This window comes from Triticum aestivum, chromosome 5B (assembly GCF_018294505.1).
Source record: "Triticum aestivum cultivar Chinese Spring chromosome 5B, IWGSC CS RefSeq v2.1, whole genome shotgun sequence".
NCBI lineage: Eukaryota > Viridiplantae > Streptophyta > Magnoliopsida > Poales > Poaceae > Triticum > Triticum aestivum.
In genome coordinates, this window is record NC_057807.1 from 663,648,029 (window position 1) to 663,653,847 (window position 5,819).

At 44.9% G+C, this 5,819-nt stretch overlaps 1 long non-coding RNA gene across 2 annotated transcripts; it reads left to right on the forward strand.

Moving 5' to 3' along the window:
- The first annotated feature begins 1,596 nt into the window (after positions 1 to 1,596).
- Positions 1,597 to 5,335, forward strand: LOC123114015 (uncharacterized). Of its 2 annotated transcripts, XR_006456374.1 has the most exons (3): positions 1,621 to 2,726; positions 2,933 to 3,034; positions 5,112 to 5,335. It is a non-coding gene; the product is annotated as an uncharacterized lncRNA (long non-coding RNA). The 2 variants fall into 2 exon arrangements; XR_006456375.1 differs by having other exon boundaries at positions 1,597 to 3,034.
- The last annotated feature ends 484 nt before the right edge of the window (positions 5,336 to 5,819 follow it).

Genomic DNA, 5,819 nt, shown 5'->3' on the forward strand with positions numbered 1-5,819 from the left:
GAGCTGTCTTCCTCAACCTCTCCTTCCTCCTTGCTGGATCAAGACGGAGGAGACGTCGTCCGTACCGTACGTGTGTTGAATGCGGAGGTGTTGTCCGTTCAGAACTTGGTCATCGGTGATCTAAATCACGTCGAGTACGACTCCATCATCACCGCTCCCTCGAACGCTTCTGCACGCGATCTACAAGTGGTATGTAGATGCAAACTCACTCCCTTGACTCGTTGCTTAGATGAACTCATAGATGGATCTTGGTGAAACCGTAGGAAAATTTTTAATTTTCTGCAACGTTCCCCAACAAAAACTTCCTCCTGGAGTGTGCCATGCAAGAAGGCGTTCTTGACGTCGAGTTGCCGAACGGGCCACCCACGCGAGGCGGCGAGGGTGAGCACAGTGCGAATGGACGCCGGCTTCACAACAGGGGAGAAAGTCTCGCCGTAGTCAACGCCGGCGTGCTGGCGAAACCCTCGGACGACCCACCGCGCTTTGTAGCGCTTGAGGGAGCCGTCGGGGCGCGTCTTGTGTTTGAAGATCCATTTTCTGGTGATGATGTTAGCGCGCGGAGGGCGGGGCACCAGCTCCCACGTACGGTTGCTGACGAGCTCGGCGAACTCCTCGCGCATGGCACAGACCCAGTTCGGATCGCGAAGAGCATCGCGAACGGAACGGGGAAGCAGAGAGATGTCCGGCGAGGTGTTGGTGGCGGCGATGCAGACGTAGTCGTCGGCGTAGCGCGTGTTCGGGCAGAACACGCCAGCTCAAGCGCGCGTGGTGATCCGCGAGCCGCCAGCTGTAGATGAAGAAGAGCTGGCGGGGACGACCGGGCGCTACGCGGGAGCGGCCGGATTTAAATCTGGGCCAACTGATGCAGATCTGTCGGTGCAGCTTGAACTTGGAGGAGTGGCGCGCGACGAGGACGAGGCAGAGCCACTGGATGGCGATTGTGCGGTCGAGTTTGAACCTGGAGGAGTGGCGCCCGACGAGGAAGAGGCGGAGCCGCTGGATGATGATCGCGCGGCCGAGCTTGAACCAGCTGCGCCCGCGCGCCGGTGTGAGCCAGGAGGGCCGGACTCAACCGAGTCAGGCAAGCTGGCGGCACCGGGTGGCGTAGTAGGACGGGAACCTGCAGTGGTGCGGGGACGTAGCGAGGCGCCGGTGCAGTGCTGATGGCGGGCGGGTCAGAAGCGGCAGCAAAGGGGAAGTGGGTCTCATGAAAGCGAACATGGCGGGAGGTGAGAACTTGTCGGGTGCGGGGATCATAACAACGATAGCCGCGATGATCTGATGGATAGCCAAAGAACACGCAGGCTACGGACCGGTGATCGAGTTTGTTGCGCGAGGTAGAAGAAGCACTACACCATGAAATTGTATTCCCTACGGACGTATGTTGAAAAAAGTCAGTATTGCCGACCGACCGTGACGTGAAAAAATTTCTAATAGATAATTTGTTGGGAAATCACGTGAAGAATGAGTGACTGTCGGTCGGGAATAGTACTAAATTTGTTGTCGAATCATCGGTCGGGTCGTATGTCCATCAGCCCGTCGGTCGGTAAATAATGCCGACCCACAGTTCGTGGCAAATTGGCCAACGCGGCCTACAGAAATCTTTTAGCGCGAATATTTTGGCCCAAGCCCGCGAACGCTCAGATCTAGATAAGGTGTACCACGCACGCAGCCAAATCCCTAATTCCCCTTCTCCTTCTTCGATTCCCCACACCCGCCGCCGCCGGGCTCTCCACCGCGCCTCCGCGCTCCACCACGGCGTTGGCCTCTCCCTCGCGCCCCCGCGTCTCTACTTCACGCTGTCGACCTCTCCACCTACTCCAGAGGAGCGTTGCCCTGCGGAATGGCGTGACGGCCGTGGCGGCGCACGTCCCGGAGGTGCTGCTGCTCGTGGTGTCCAATCCCGTCGACGACCTCACCTACCTGGCCTGAAAGCTTTCAAGCTTCCCGGCGAGCAGCGTCGGCGGCTCCGGCACCAACCTCCACTCCTCCAGGTTCCGGTTCCTTATCAACCAGCTCCACGTCAACACCCAGGACGTGTAGGTAACTAACTGGATCCTGAATCCTGATCAAGACTTGTGCCCTCACTCGATATTCTAGGATGATGCATGGCTGGACATAGAAAATGGACTGCTTAAAAATTATGTGTGATTAGTAACTAAATGTATATAGAAAATGGTTGGGACAACTCTGCTGGAATATAAATGTAGGGCATTATTTACTTATAGAACAATTATGTGGTAGTGTTGGTCTTGCTGTCAATATTTATACAGGACAAAAGCAGAACTTCGATCCAGTAAGTAAAACGCGTAATTGCTATATGTGTACAATTGGTTCCATGCCGGATCCATGTAAAAGAACACCTAACAGATCAATTGAGAAAGTATCATTGTTTCCTTGCTTATTTACTGAAACTGAATCTCTTCCACTGCAGTTAGGGCAACAATTTAATTCTGATAATCATTTTCAGTTTGAGAAGTTTCTGTTTTTAAATGCTTCTTTTAAAGGACCATGTTCAAATGACTAACCTGTGTTTTGTGCCCAGGCTATTTAACTTGTTTCTTGATTAAGGTGTTGATGGGCTGTAACTATTTGCCACTCTGAAAATATAACACTTTTGTGCCCAGGCTATTTAACTTGTTTCTTGATTAAGGTGTTGATGGGCTGTAACTATTTGCCACTCTGAAGATATAAATTGTTATTTCTTCAGGTATCGTATCACTGAGGTAAGACGATGAGAAGAATCCACACTGATGTCATTTTTTGCACAGTAAAATTACTTTCTGGTACACATATCTCATTATTAGATGTGGAGATGTTTTCTATTGATACTTCCATCTGACAATACAAAAGAAAGCTATGTAGCTTCCATCACATTTGTTTTCTCCGCCAAGAAGAAAATGTAGCTCTGAGCACTAACCTATCTATGCAGGCACCCTCCCACGCACCTGCAAGCATGAATGAAGGACGTGTTTTGAGGTCTAGTGTAACACAAGATCATGATCATGTAGATCACGCGCATCAGTCTTCCAAAGTAAGCCATCCTGCTGTGTCAAAACTGTAGTATATTCATCCACACATTTTCATTTTTGGGTGGAAAGTAAATATAGGTAGAACATGAAGCAGTACAAACACGACTTGCTGAAGTCAGTGATATAGATTCTATTCTGTTCTAAAAATAGAACATTTAAACCACATGTGTGCTTTATGTGATTGCTTAGTTCCTGCCTGGTTTTCCTTTTTTACATTCTTCTTAAATTACTAAACCTTCTAGTTCTGTTATCTGGGCTAGACCTCCACATGTGTTTTATGTGATGGTTTAGTTCCTAGGTTATCTTGAAATTTGGAACTTCAACCCCCCCCCCCCCCCCAACTGTTGGTGAGTTCTTGCGGATTGCTTCAGTCTGCAACTAGATTTCCCTATCCTGCCCATCAAATCTGATTTACTACTGAGATGCAACTAGATTTATTTGTACAACTTCAGTTTTACGCTTAGTTATATTTATAACGGGGCATCATATTATTAACTATTTTTTCATTCTCTATATACTGAACGAAAACAAGGTATTTTATGTTTTTATTCTCTGAATTGCACAAGTGGCATGCAACTGTTTCTATTCGTTTTATTATCTAGAAGCAACAGCAAGGATATATCATACATGAGGGTACATAAAGGCCAGCTAGGAAATAGATTAGCTTTGAACACCAAAGTCAAGAATCTACTTTTGTAACTAGATTTTTTGTGTTGAACATCTCTCCTAGACTGAGATTTTTTGATAAAGTCAAAAAAATTGCTAAAAAAAAAAGATGTGTTATGGGGTGGGAAACACAAAGTCTGAGATTCCTTGTTCTTGGTGCAGTGACTTTTTATTCCAGGTTTACAATCATTTACTATCTACAGGTAATAATCCAGAATGATTAGTATTTAGCTGAAAGAGATCAAGAAAAAAATTGCTCAACGGTTTGCTCAATTCTCGTGAAATTTGTAACTGGATTGCCACGGTTATTGTTGTGTATATTTGTTTCTTTCTAGAAACATAGGGGTTTTATGCCACCGTTCGCAGATACTGCCACGGATGTTGAGTGGCAACATGTTATTCCTTAGGTTCATGAAATGGAAAAAAAATCTTTTGAGTTTAAATTTTCTATATTACTGCATCAATTATGTAAGCAAATAAGTTCACCTTTGTTAGACCCCTCCAGCTATGTACTTTTGCTGCTACTAATCGTGAACTATATCAACATGGAGCATTCTAATTCTTCTGCATTGTTCTCTATCTCGACAACTACTGTAGTGTAGGCTGAAGCAATGACATGTATGATTGATGTAATTGCATCTCAATAGGAACTATTTGGTGCATAGTATATTGGTCCTAGCCTACTTGCTGTAAATGTCTGATTTTGATGGATATTGTTTGGATTTGATTATACAATCAAGAATATTTACCCTTTTGAGCCATATTCAACAGGTATATCATCTAATACTAACGATTTCAATTATCATGGCGTATACAAGTCAAAACTAAATCCAGTAAATCCGTATATCTACTAAAAAGTCACAGTTATATATATTTAGCTTTCAGCTCAGTGTATATATATACTCCCTCCGTTCCTAAATATTTGTCTTTTTAGAGATTTCAAATGGACAACATGTACGGATGTATATAGACATATTTTAGAGTGTAGATTCACTCATTTTGCTTCGTACGTAGTCACTTATTGAAATCTCTAAAAAGACAAATATTTAGGAACGGAGGGAGTATTTAACTTTCAGCTCACTGTATCCACTATCTGTAAAGTTGTATGTTTATTATTTTGGAAACAAGTGTTGGAATATTGGCTGCTGGTACCTATGCACAGTAACTAAGTATGTCCCCGGGAACACTAAATGCTCAGCAATCGGACAGAGAGCTTCTATGCCACATCCATGGCCACTACTGGGAGTTGATTGGTGGTCTTCATGTTCCGAAATGCTACTTTTATAGATTAGATAAGCGTATTCCTCATTTTGTGTTCTTGTGTGTGCATAATGCAGATATGAATTCTGGCTGCATTCAATTTCATAAACTAATTGAACATTCTAATAATTGAGACTTCTTTAACTTCTGTAGGAAGCAAACATAAGGACTGGACTCACAATGAACCATGAAGCCGGCGATCCGTGTCAACTGGATGCTTTAGCTTTCATTTTGTACAACCGATGTCTCATATTTGCGTCTTTTTGCTGTCATTCTGTAAACCTGATGTATGGTGTCTTGTCTTGGTGCTTAGAACAGACTGATGTGTATGTATGTGACAATTAGTTAATGGAATAAAAATGGTTTGGTGCACCTGATGTATGATGTCTTGATGGTTATGCTTAGAACACATGACCTATATGTATGTGACAATCAGTACCATATGCTAATTAAAATTGTGGTTGGCTGAACAAAATGTTGACGAATTATTGGCCGGGAAAAGAAAATGCCATCAGATTGTTGGTCGGCAAAACAAACACCATCAAACAGTTGGTTGGGAAAGGCTAACAACAGGCCCAACAAAATGTTGGTCGGGAAAGAATACCCATCCGATAGTCGGTCGGGAAAGGCCCATGGTTACCCAAATGGACTGTTGGTCGGTAAAGGCCCATGGTAGGCCCAATAGACTGTTGGTCGGGAAAAATACCGCTTAGCCATCAAGCAGTGTGTCGGGAAAGATATGTCGGTCGGGAAAGGGTTTTCCCGTCTGGACTTTTCCTAACAGACATGATTGGTCGGCATTAGTCTTTCCCGACCGACTGTATGTTGGTGGAAGCTGTATTTCCGACCAACCTAGCTGAC